This window comes from Eleutherodactylus coqui, chromosome 1 (assembly GCF_035609145.1).
Source record: "Eleutherodactylus coqui strain aEleCoq1 chromosome 1, aEleCoq1.hap1, whole genome shotgun sequence".
Taxonomy (NCBI): domain Eukaryota; kingdom Metazoa; phylum Chordata; class Amphibia; order Anura; family Eleutherodactylidae; genus Eleutherodactylus; species Eleutherodactylus coqui.
In genome coordinates this window covers 49686776-49700081 of record NC_089837.1, presented here as the reverse complement: position 1 = coordinate 49700081, position 13306 = coordinate 49686776, and the positions used below count along the sequence as shown (strand labels likewise).

General features: G+C 44.1%; 1 protein-coding gene across 1 annotated transcript in view; it reads right to left on the bottom strand.

The window, feature by feature from the left end:
* LOC136620631 (cytochrome P450 2K1-like) overlaps positions 1–12411 on the bottom strand; it is a 53108-nt gene extending 40697 nt beyond the window's left edge. The window contains exon 1 of the mRNA XM_066595527.1: positions 12172–12411. The gene's annotated coding sequence lies outside the window, so the exon portion shown is untranslated. The remainder of the gene's footprint in view (positions 1–12171) is intronic.
* Positions 12412–13306: the final 895 nt, after the last annotated feature.

Below are 13306 nucleotides of genomic sequence, written 5' to 3'. Positions count from 1 at the left end.
AATCGCCAGTGGGTGGGCGCCCTTAGGATGACTTCACAACTTTTTTGTGCTATGAATGTGGCTTTTTTGCATACATATCAGCGTATTGCATTGTAAATTTCCTCCCCACAGGGCATGTTTACTTGAGCGCGGCAAACAAAAACGCACGGATTAAAATGGCGCATTCGTTTCAGATGTGTTTTTTTTCCGGCAGAATGTTTCACACATCTCCTTGAGTATCCGACGAGCATTTGCGCACCGTGTATTGATTTTTTTGTGCGTGCGCAAAACACAGAAAGTAAACGCATTCATTGAAATGGGTTCTATTCACTGCAAATTGCACACACAAATGATAGCGATGGACGCAGCATGCTGCGATTTGCCGCGATGAGCCTATCTGTCAGTTCTCCCCCCTACTCCCTGGAGGCGGAATATTGCTAATGATATTTCGCCTCACCCATGGACAGGGGGCCTGAGGCTGGGCTCACAAGACTGTGTTTACCTGCGGGCCTCATGTGTGCTTCAAATGTTTTTTGCATTACACGCAAAACGAACACACAGGTATGAGCGGCCCAAAAATAGTAATCAATAGGCTATTAGTATTCATGCGTGATGCTCAATGACAATACACTTGTGTGAGCTTGGCCTAACAGGCAGCAGTGCCAGGCTGTACGATGGATCGGTATTAGTGTATCTTGACGCCCCAATGAAGCTAGGGGTTTGACAGGAGAAACGCCCCTGTCACAACCCTAGCTCCCGATTGGCTGACTACTCCAAGGTCTCCAAGATCCTAGCCGGACACTGTTTTTAGACAGTTGGCTGGCGTGGATGCTTCGGGTTCGGGATGTTTCACCTGTTTGCCTGACATTTATAGTTGTAAATGCTTCCATGTTAAATGTGTAACATGGAAGCATTTCTAGTGAACAATGTAATCCAAACAGGAGGAGCCTGACATGTAGCAGTGGTGTGGAGCTGCTGCTGGCAGCACACACGGCAGAGGGGACAGTATCTTTCAGGAGCAGCGAGTGCAGGCGTACACAGTGCAGCCCAGTAACGCCGGCAGAGGACCTGGGGAGCCAATTGGTCAACTTGTCTGCCAGCGGAGATGAGGAGCTGGAGGCTGGAATTTCAGGTGAGTACACCAGGAGCAGGGACTATTTCGCCTAGGGGAGGGGCCGGGCACCTTCCAGCAGGAGCGGTGAGCAGAAAGCAGCGGCGGCTAGTATGCAAAACCACCTCAGAGATGAGGGTCGGAGAGACAAGTCCAGGAGCGGGGAGCACACCACAATTACACGTAAAACTACTGCACATGCGAGCATCGCGCCCAGGGAAGCTCCACAAGCAGAGGCGAGCACAGTGCCGGGGACTAACATTCAGTACATGGAAACAAGAGGGCTGCCAAGGGTCCAGCACTACCCTCAAACACAGTGCAGGGGATCTAGGAAGTGGGAGCAGAGGAGCGGACTACAGACTAAACGGCCTAGGAGCCGCCACGGAACACTTAATCTGCACTCAACCCATTTTTTTTAACCAATGAGCTTCAGGGGGCATCACCCCTGTGTCAGTCTTGTCTCCACCAGGACTTACTGGTGGCGTCAAGATACACTAATACCCAATGGATCTGTGCAAGGTGACCAGACATCCTGATTTGGGTGGGACAGCTCCGCTTTCTGTCGCGACCCCAGAGGGACAGCCACTTTTGGGACGTCAGTTCATCATTCTAGTGATTACAAGCAGAGGTGCCCCAACTCCCCAGCCGGTAATCGCTCTGCAACGCCCTGACAGATACACACACTGATGGCAGTGTGTGCATCCGGGATCTTCTACCCCTCTTCTCTTGACCTCTGCTCTTTGGTTCTGCAAGAGGAGAAGGGAGGAGGCCCAGTTGTGGGCACACATGTAGTGACCCAGAGTTATGGTCCCTCCTTCAATTGTAAGCCTGTTTGTCTTTAAGTAAGTGATGTCAATCTTGTGTAAGTCTGTCTCCCAGTCCTATTACTGTGATTGGTAGTTTGGGAATTGGGGGAGGAGTTGAAAGAGATGCAAGAAGAAGGGAGTAATTGGTGGTCAGAGAAGGAGGTGCACGCAGGAGAGACGGGCTGATGCTTCCGCGGGGATGGAAGCACAGGAGATGCTGCCCAAGGGCGTTTTCACAAGACAATTTTCGTGTTCAGTTTTTTGTTAGCCAAAATCAAGAGTAGAGAAAGTATAATGGAAGGTATTGCATGTCTTCCGTATTTTGGACCCACTCCTGGTTGAACATAAAGAGTTGGTGTGGGAGTACAAGTGCCACACGCACCCCTGCTGAACTTCATCCAGAGGGGACGCGCAAAAACCTGTTGCAGCTAACAGCTAAAGTAAGAGTGATTTGAGAGGCCATGTAACACAAGAAAGTATCCTTCAGATAACAGTGACTGAGGATGTTTGTGCTTTGGGAAAAAAGAACTTTCTGTTGCCAAGTGTATTCAGAAAGGTAGAGCTCAAAAATCTGTTCAGAAGCCTGTATCTTCATGTTGAGAAGTACAAGTGTTTGCCAGTGTTGGAAAATCAAAAGCAAACTGCGTGTCCCCGGTTTTGAAAAATCACTTTTGTTTGTGTACTCCTTTATTTATTGCAAGTAACTTATTGCTTATCTAGGGACACTGGCGTCATGACAATAATCTAGGACTGATCTGTGGTAATCAAGTCTGCTAATAATTTATCTCCCTTGCTAGTCACTTAGCTAGGTAGTTTTTGGGAAAGGAGATGGCAGAGCCACCGTGAACCACTGCCAACTTTTATCCCGCTGTCTCCCGGCTGAAGGCCTGGTTCTCGGTCACTGCACACACACTACCACCCACCGGCAGCAGCGCTTAGAGGAGCATCGGTGCTGAGAAGACCAGGAAGAGGTATGTATGTGGATCTTCTGCGAGAGTAACTTCTATTGCTGGGTATATTGTGGGGTGTCACTATTATAGCTGTGGGGGGTCACTATTAGTGGTGAGGCTTCTGTGGGGGGGGGTCATTATTATTGCTGGGGCTTCTATGGGGGTCACTACTATTGCTAGGGATACTGTGGGGATCACTTATTGCTGGGGCTTCTGTTGGGGGTCACTGTTACTGCTGGAGCTAGTATAGGGGACACTATTTCTACTGAGGCTGCTCTGCATGTGACAGCAAGCTGATTTAGAGTGTGTTTACACATGGCGGAAATGCTGCGGAATGTTCGCAGCTAAAATGGCACCAGTGGTACATATTTTGACAGTTTTTTGTATGCAGAAATGCTGTGCAATTTGCTCCCTGTCTTTCTTTGAACCATCCCTGCAGAGGTAAAATCATTATATGTTGTGATAAGCCCCGCCCCTGGCCACACCCCTATGTCCTGCTTTGACCCTGGGAAAATCTGGTCATCTTAATCTGTTAAACCATGTTGTGTAGAAGCATTGGAGTTGAAACAGTAGTAGCAGAGCTGAATTTTTTTGCTGTAGCAGAGCTGAGAAAGGATATGGTTCAGACGTAGTGCTTCTGTTGCAGTTCTTACCATGTGGCAAAAACTGCAGAACAACCACTATGTCTGCGTACAGCCTTCGTCAGCCTTAAAGGGGTTGTCTCGCGAAATCAAGTGGGGTTATACACTTCTGTATGGCCATATTAATGCACTTTGTAATATACATCGTGCATTAAATATGAGCCATACAGAAGTTATTCACTTACCTGCTCCGTTGCTAGCGTCCCCGTCGCCATGGTTCCGTCTAATTTCGGTGTCTTCTTGCTTTTTTAGACGCGCTTGCGCAGATGGATCTTCTCCCTTCGGCTCGGCTCAGAAGCATCAGCGTTTTGGCTCCGCCCCCTTGTACGCGTCATCGCGTAGCTCCGTCCCCGTCACGTGCCGATTCCAGCCAATCAGGAGGCTGGAACCGGCACACGTCATGGGGCGGAGCTACGCGATGACTGGTTGTTTGACGATGATTTGTGTTCAGAGCTGTAAACTACTGTGGGTTTTCGGTGTGGCAACCTGTGACATCAGCAGCCGCTGCGCTGCCTACTGTCAGTGAATGGAGTCATTCATTTTCATTCAGCAGTGAAAGGGTTCATCCTGCGTGTTGCGCCGCTTCCTGCTGGTGCTGCAGTTCTCCGAAGCTGTAAAATGAGTGTTAGGGGCAGAGTGACCGTCCTGAGCTCATTGCCATCATAGTCTGGGATGGGCAGCAGCGTTACCCGCCTGTAACCTGCTGCATAACCACACATAGTGCCCAGATCATAAGGGCTGCCACATACAGCTGAGGGCTTGGATGTCCAGTACTGAGGCGGAGGGGTATATGTCAGAAACACAGTGACCAATACAGCACCAACCGCCTGGTACCTAGTGGTACAGCAGTCCTGTGCCAGCATCTACAACCTGGTAGCAGAGCAGACCTGTGCTAGCCTCAGCACCCACAACCTGGTAGTAGAGCAGACCTGTGCCAGTCCCAGGACCTACAGCCTGGTAATAGAGCAGTCCTGTGCCAGCCTCAGCACCCACAACCTGGTAGTAGAGCAGACCTGTGCCCCCTTGTACGCGTCATCGCGTAGCTCCGCCCCCGTCACGTGCCGATTCCAGCCAATCAGGAGGCTGGAACCGGCACACGTCATGGGGCGGAGCTACGCGATGACGCGTACAAGGGGGCGGAGCCAAAACACCGATGCTTCCGAGCCGAGCCGAAGGGAGAAGATCCATCTGCGCAAGTGCGTCTAAAAAAGCAAGAAGACACCGAAATTAGACGGCACCATGGCGACGGGGACGCTAGCAACGGAGCAGGTAAGTGAATAACTTCTGTATGGCTCATATTTAATGCACAATGTACATTACAAAGTGCATTAATATGGCCATACAGAAGTGTATAGACCCACTTAATTTTGCGAGACAACCCCTTTAACAGAGCTGAATTCACCAGATGCAGTAGAACCAAACTGATTAGATGCATTGGACATGATCTGTCAATAATAGCAGAGCTGGGGGGGCGTGGCTTGGAGAGGCACCGGGACGGCAGCAAATCTTTAGGCTCCGCTCGGATACAGGCACTTCTATCTATAAAAAGCACAGTTGGAGGTGGAAAACCACTAAAACAGCTCGAGGAACTCACCAGGACAGCATGTCAGCGAGAAGGAGAGGCTCGAAACCAATGCCGACAAAACTAGAGACCTTCTTTGCGGCGCGCGGGTCTCCCTCTGCATTGGCCGCGCAGAGGATCGTGCCGGCAGCTCGCACGGACCGGGAGCGGGAAGCTGACAGCCGCTCCGCACAGGAGAAAGCAGCGGAGGAAAAAGCCACAGAAAGCTCTGCCGGAGCGACCGGAGGCTCCCAGCATAACACAGCTATACCGAAAGGCACAAAAGAAAGGTCAGTGAATGGGGGGAAAAGCACTGCCAAGGGGACCCCTGCACCTAAGATGGCGCCGACCACGTTGCCACACACAATGAGAACCCCCACAAGCAGCCCAGAAAAACAGAGACAGATGTCTCAGGCTGCTGGGAGCGATTCGGAGGCTGATCACCCCCATGAAACAGCGGAGGAAAGAGCAACGGAAGGCTCTGCTGAAGCGGCCGGAGGCTCCCAGTATAACACAGGCATACCAAAAGACTCAAAGGGAAGGTCAGTGAATGGGGGAAAAAATACAGCCAAGGGGACCCTTACATCTAAAATGGCGCTGACCACGCTACCACACATAGTGAGAACTCCCACAAGCAGCCCAGAAAAGCAGAGGCAGAAGATGTCTCAGGCTGCTGAAACTGATTCAGTAACTGAATATCTTCATGAGAAAGGAGATGATAATGACCTAGATAATCTCACTGCATCAAACAAACCGGTGACTGAGCTGTACATAAAAGAGATATTGTTGGTGCTTAGAAACACCATACAAGCAGACATCTCAACACTATCTTCCACAGTAAATTCCTCCATCCGGGACATTAACAACAAAATAGAAAAGCACGAGAAAAAATTGGAGGAAGTGGTGGGCTCGCACAATTCATTAATCGATTCCCACTACGATTTAGAAGAAAAAGTCAACAAATTGCAACTCAAACTATCCGACTTAGAGGATAGAAACCGACGCAACAACGTCAAAATAAGAGGGATATCGGAAAATGTCTCCAATGCGGAAATAGTAAATTACATTACGCGATTTATGCAGAACATGCTCCCCAACATGCCAATGCAAGAATTCAAGATAGATAGAGCCCACAGACTACCGCGTCCAAAATTTCTTAAAGAGGAATACCCCAGAGACGTTATAGCCCGAATTCATTATTTTGGCCTTAATGAATGCAACAAGAAAACTACAACCTCTACCAAACCCATATTCTGAACTGCGAATATTTGCTGATTTATCGCAATCCACTTTGGAAGCGAGGAGAAGTTTCGCAGCAATTACCGCCTCTCTAAGAAAAGCCAGCATCCCGTACAAATGGGGATTTCCCACCAAAATTATAGTTACAAAGGAAGGAAGAACACATATCCTCCATGACCCTAAATCTGCGACAGACACCTTAAACTCCTGGGGAATTACACCGCAAAACCTAACCTATGCAGTCGCTAATACAGAAAAAAACAGACGCCAGCAAAACACTAGCCGGGGCTCCCCACCCCCGGAGTGATCCAGAAAATCCCACCTCCAATTGATACAAAACAACGTTTTATGAAGTGCCTGCTCGAGATAGCTGGACTTTTCTCCCCCACCGAAAAATGCAAGTTCTAACTTGCCTTGTATATGTCAGTCTTATCCTCAACATTCTGACTCTCACGCCAGACACACTTTTTTGTACTGGCTCTATACAAAATGAGGATTTTGTTTGGTTCTTTTCTCCTTGTTACTTTGTTTCCATAGGCATCCACGCATCACAAGCTCCCCCAAGTCTCCAACTTTACTGCCACCCACCATCTACATGGCGGTGAAAATCCTATCGATTAACGCCAACGGCTTGAACTCGCCTTTCAAGAGACGATCTGCATGGAGAGAGGCAACTATGCAAAACGTTGATATTATGTGTATTCAGGAGACCCATTTGTTAGAAGTAGATAAATGTAGAATGACCCATAGAATGTTTCCGCAGGTTATATTTGCATGTGCCCCAAAAAAGCAAGCGGGGGTGATGGTGGCATTCCGAGATAGAGTTCCATTCACAATCGACAAACAGATAGGTGACCCGAAGGGACACTACCTAATCTTAGTGGGTTCCCTTAGGAATACAAAAATCACCATAGTCAACACATATGTAACAAACTCAAAACAAATTAATTTTCTTAACAAATTTTTTAAAAAAATTAACCAAGTAGCGGAGGGTCCAATAATGATAAATGGTGACTTCAACCTAGTCCCTGATAGAGAACTTGACACTACAAATCCAAAACTCAAAAGAAGCGCCACCCTGGGGGAATGGCTACACAGAAACGCGTTCTATGACGCATTTCGGTGCTCCAACGCCTCTGCAAAAGAATATTCACATTATTCAAATAGACACAAATCTTTCTCACGCATAGACTTATGCCTAGTTGAGAGAAAACTTTTAGCATCAATACAAAAAGCGGAGATCGGGTCGGCCACATGGTCTGACCATGCTCCAATTATAACAACATTGAATGTGGGAGGCCTTGGATTACCGACCAAATCTTGGAGAAATAATACTTATTTAATGAGCATACCCAAATACAGGGAAAAAATTCAAGAAGCATTAATAGAATACTTTAAATTTAACGCCATCCCACAAACAGACCCAGTAACGGTGTGGACCGCCCACAAGGCATATATGAGAGGAATCTTAATAAAGTTAGGCTCCAAATATAAAAAAGACAAAACAAAAAGAACAGATGAAATCCTAGCCCAAATACAACAAAAAGAATCCCTATTAAAAAACTCCCCAGACCAAAATACACACACTGAATTACACAAATTGAGATTGGCCCTGCGAAAAACATTACTAGGGGACTTCGATAGAGAGATCACTGCTCAACGAGCGGACAGCTATTCAGCAATCAATAGGCCATCCAAATGGATGGCAAATTTGATTAAAAGAAAAACAATAAAAGCGAATATTCCTTACATTTGGAATTTCCAAGATAAAAAACAAAAACTATCGAACCCCAAACATATTGCAGACAATTTTTGCTCTTTCTATAGCAAATTATATAATTTAAAAAACGACCCTCAAACTAAACAACCAGATAGGGAATCAATCAAAACATTCCTGCAAAGGGTCAACCTACCGAAGCTGACACCCTTGCAAACGAGCTTCTTGGACGCCCCGTTCTCAGCCTCGGAGATAATTGACACTATATCATCCCTAAAAAATCAGAAAGCCCCCGGACCGGATGGATATTCAGCAGAATATTATAAAAACTTCCTACCTCATCTATCAACTCATATCACCAACACGTTCAACACGATCAAAGAAAGAGGCAAATTTCCACAGGAGATGCTGCAGGCCACAATCGTAGTCCTGCCAAAACCGGGAAAAGAGCCAAACACACCAACTAACTTTCGACCTATATCATTAATTAACACTGACATTAAGATCTACGCTAAAACGCTGGCCCGTAGAATGGTAGATGTACTCCCAGACATAATACATTCCGATCAAATGGGGTTTGTAAAGGGGAGACAGGCCTCGGACGGCACACGGAAAATCCTGAACCTAATACATTCAATAGAAACATCTAAATTACCATCAATAATGCTGGCCCTGGACGCCGAAAAGGCATTTGATAGAGTCCATTGGGAGTATATCTTTGAGACAATGAGAAGATTTGGTTTTGGGGAAAGTACGATAGGTGCCGTCCGGGCCCTGTATTCGGCCCCTACAGCTACTGTCTTGGTGGATGGCACCCTGTCAGTCCCCCTGTCAATTTCGAACGGCACAAGACAGGGCTGCCCATTGTCTCCTATTCTGTACGTGTTGGCCATAGAGCCGCTAGCAGAACTAATTCGCACCTCTCCTGAAATAAAGGAAATCCCAATAAATCACAGACAATACAAAATAGGATTATTCGCAGACGATGTCATCTTGACACTGACCCGTCCTCTAGAATCTTTAAGAGTGGCATGTAAAATAATTAACCAATTTAGCAATGTATCCTTATACAAGTTGAACGTAGACAAGTCCCTTATCCTGGGTCTGGGGATATCTACAAGCCTAGAAAAAGCAATACGGGCGGAATTCCCCTTTGAGTGGAAAAAGAAAGGCATACCTTATTTAGGAATAACATTGACACCATCTATTAAAAATATAGAACAAGAAAACTACCCAAAACTACTTAACTCCGCCCAAAAAGAAATTGACCATTTATCAAGTTTAAAATTGTCGTGGATGGGCAAGATCACATCCTATAAAATGAAAATCTTCCCATTAATTTTGTACCACTTTAGAACCTTACCGCTACCTATCTCCAAACTAACAATTAACAAACTCCAAAAACAGCTAAACAACTTCATATGGAGTGGAAAAAAAACCACGACTAGCTCTGTCAATATTAGCACTCCACCGGAAAAATGGAGGATTGGGAGTACCAAATCTAACGGCATATTATGAAGCCAATATATTAAACCAAACCAGACAACTAATTATGACCAACAACACAGTGGGATGGCCTAATGTAGAAAAAAGCTATATAAATGATATACCTGGTCAGGCATTAATGCTTGCTATTTTAGTAGACGGTTTGCTATTCCCAAAATGCACAGACACCCAACTTAAAAACATCCCTCCTACATTACAAGCTGCGATCCAAACATGGAAAGAACTTACTAAAAAAACAAGCATATACGATAAAACGGAGTATCCTTATATACCTATCGAAACACTCAACCTCTTTTTACCAAACTGTGATATGAAAACGTGGAGTGTTAAAGGAATCAGATATGTAGAGGACTTAACATACAAGAGAGAAATTAAAAGCTTCGCAGAAATTAGTTCCAAATATGGCCTTCCGCAGAGCGAAAAATTCACATATTTCAGAATCTGTTCTCTCCTAAGAGAAAAACCAATACACAAAGCAAAACTCCCGGATACAATCATTAAGAAAGTTTTCACAAACCCACCCAAGAGTAAATCGGAGACAAGATCCTACTACGACATATTAACCAACAATAAAACAATGTCGAAAAAATCATATATGTCGAGTTGGGATCTCGAACTCAAAGAAAAGATACCTCTGGATCTATGGTCCAGCTCAAATACATTAATGACGAAATCCACTATGGGACTTAACATAATGGAAGTCCAGATCAAAATCAACCTGAGATGGTACTACACTCCGTCACTTCTATATAACAGATCGAACTTGGGAGACGGTTTGTGTTGGAGAGGCTGTGGCCAAAAAGGCACATTGTCACACATTTTTTGGTCATGTCCATCTCGAGTTGGGATCTCGAACTCAAAGAAAAGATACCTCTGGATCTATGGTCCAGCTCAAATACATTAATGACGAAATCCACTATGGGACTTAACATAATGGAAGTCCAGACCAAAATCAACCTGAGATGGTACTACACTCCGTCACTTCTATATAACAGATCGAACTTGGGAGACGGTTTGTGTTGGAGAGGCTGTGGCCAAAAAGGCACATTGTCACACATTTTTTGGTCATGTCCATCTCTAAAAGTATACTGGGAGGGCATAACCAATTTCTTACAAAGCACGCTGAAATGCTACATACCTAAAGATGCCAAAGTGTTTATGTTGCTGATGGGTTTGGAAAATTTTCCCAAACAGATAAGATATGTACTAGCCCACTCCCTAATGACCGCCAAATCCATTGTAGCAAGACATTGGAAAAATCCACTACCCCCAGACATTGAAGAATTTAAGAGTCGTATGGACGACCAATATATATTTGAAAAATGGTTGGCGTACAGGAATAAGAACACCAAAAAATTCAATGAGACTTGGGATACATGGAGACTATCCTTAAAAAAAAACAATAGTTGAAACATACAGATGCGAGTAGCCTAGTTACTAAGTTTGTTCTAATGTTTGTTCCTTGTATAATATGTGTGCAATACAGGTTGTCGCAGAATTGTAACGGTTACGCTAAGCGAAAATTATAGGAAATAGTACATGAACATATCATAACCACAATATAATAAAGGCTAATAAAATCTTAGCCGATTAATACCCCATATAGTATAGAGCGTATACCAAATCAGTTATATGTTTTGATTGTATAATTGTGGTATGTTGTCAGATGCTGACGTAAAGTAATCTAACCAAATAGTATTACAAATAGCACAGTTTGAGTTTGATACTAAACATACGCTGATTATGTGCAAATTTTTTTTTATGCTGATATGTACCAATGACTTGTATGCTTGTTAAAACCAATAAAAAATTTAATGATTAAAATAATAGCAGAGCTGAGTTAGTCAGCTGCATTAGACCTGAATAAACCAGTACCATCATAGCTGATGTCGGCAGATGCATGTAGTAAACTCAGCTCTACAATAAAAAAAAAAATCAAATCTTGTTATTTGTGTAGCTGCAACTTATTCCGCAGCGCTTTCAGGTCATTTATTTATTACCCCCCACTAAGCTGGGTACTCATTTTACCGACCTCAGAAGGGTGGAAGGCTGAGTCAACCTTGAAACAGCTACCCAAAGAATGCAGGGATCGAACTCACAACCTTCAGGTACGTTGCATTAGTCCTGACTAGAGCAGATGTAGTAGAGATGAGTTAATACCTTGCATTACACCTGACTAGATCATGTGTAGCAGAGCAGAGTTTGTCTGAGGTGGTTTAGCTCAGTTTAAATCATTTGGCACAAGTGTTAGTTTTGAGTAATTGGCTTTATATAAAAGTGCACACAGTGCAGCTTAAAAAAAGAAAAAAAAATTAAATGACAAACACAGCTCAGCATGGGCTGGCATACCAACAGTGGGAAAATTACATCTGAGTTTGTAAGATGTAGCAGAGCTGAGATGGCTATTTGCATTAGAACTAAGTGTCCATTCACAAGCAGCAGGTTTGCTGACTCTCATTCCCCTAAACAAAGCTTACAAACATCTAAACGCTCACTGCAGAAATAAACCCATTTTAAGAGTGCTATAACATACATGGAGGGTAACGATCCGTATTATCTTAACTGAAATATGTGCCCACCCAGCATTCTAGGCACTTACATAACACACTCAGCTCTGCTGCATATCTGAGTATAGACAACCATGTTATAGACCTTGCTTACCTGAGACGCTGTATACACTCGCTTCTCTGCTCCTCTCAGCAGCTAGAGCCCCAGGTTGTTGTCAGCACATCGCTCAGTATGGAGGTTAGCAGGTCCACACTTGCTCTTTTATCACTTTCTTGGCCCCCGGAGAGGCGGTTGATATTACTGTATACGGTGGGAGGAGGTTTATGTTACCGAATACACATAGAGGAGGTTTATGTTATCTTAACCACTGCTGTACTGGTTATTTAGTAACTGCTTGCACAATCATTTCCTCTTCTCTAAACCAAAGGTGATTCCGACGTCTCTGCAGACTTATTTGCACAAGAACGCGGTTGAGCAAGTGTCAAAAAAAGTACATAAACACTTTTTTTTAATGCTGTCACCACTATATTGTAGTACAAATTTCCAATTTTAAGTACTGAATGACTATGACAACTGAAGTTCACATGAATGCGCTCACCTGTACGCTAACCTGTATGCTATTCACAGTAGACCACAGCTCAACTAAAACTAAGCTCCCTTCACATAAGTGCTGGGTGTAACTAAAGGCTCAGGGGCCCGGGTGCAAAAGTTCAGTTCGGATATGAGATACATAGATAGATAGATAGATAGATATGAGCTAGATGGATAGATAGATATGAGATAGTAAGATAGACAGATATGAGATAGATGGATAAATAGATATGAGATAGATAGATAGATGTGAGCTAGATAGATAAATATGAGATAGATAGTTAGATATGTGATTGATAGATAGGATACATAGATATAAGGCACATTACATATATATATATATATATATATATATATATATATATATATATATATATATATATATATATATATAGACTAGCTGATATACCTGGCTTCGCCCAAGTTAATTTGGTACTGGTGTTTATCTGTTGTTCACACGGAAAATCTTATGAAGTCGTGGTTACTTTAGAGATACCGGGAAAAAAAATATGTTCACCATTTTGCATGGTTCTTTGCGTTACCCAGGAAACACCACGGGAGGTAACCATGCGACGTTTCCTTTATATAAAATGACATTAGGAAGTGAGAGAATTAGATTCCATACGTAAAATTTGGACGCTAATTCTTTTGCACTTAGAATTGAATAATCGAGTTGGGACCCATTAGCTTTTCATAT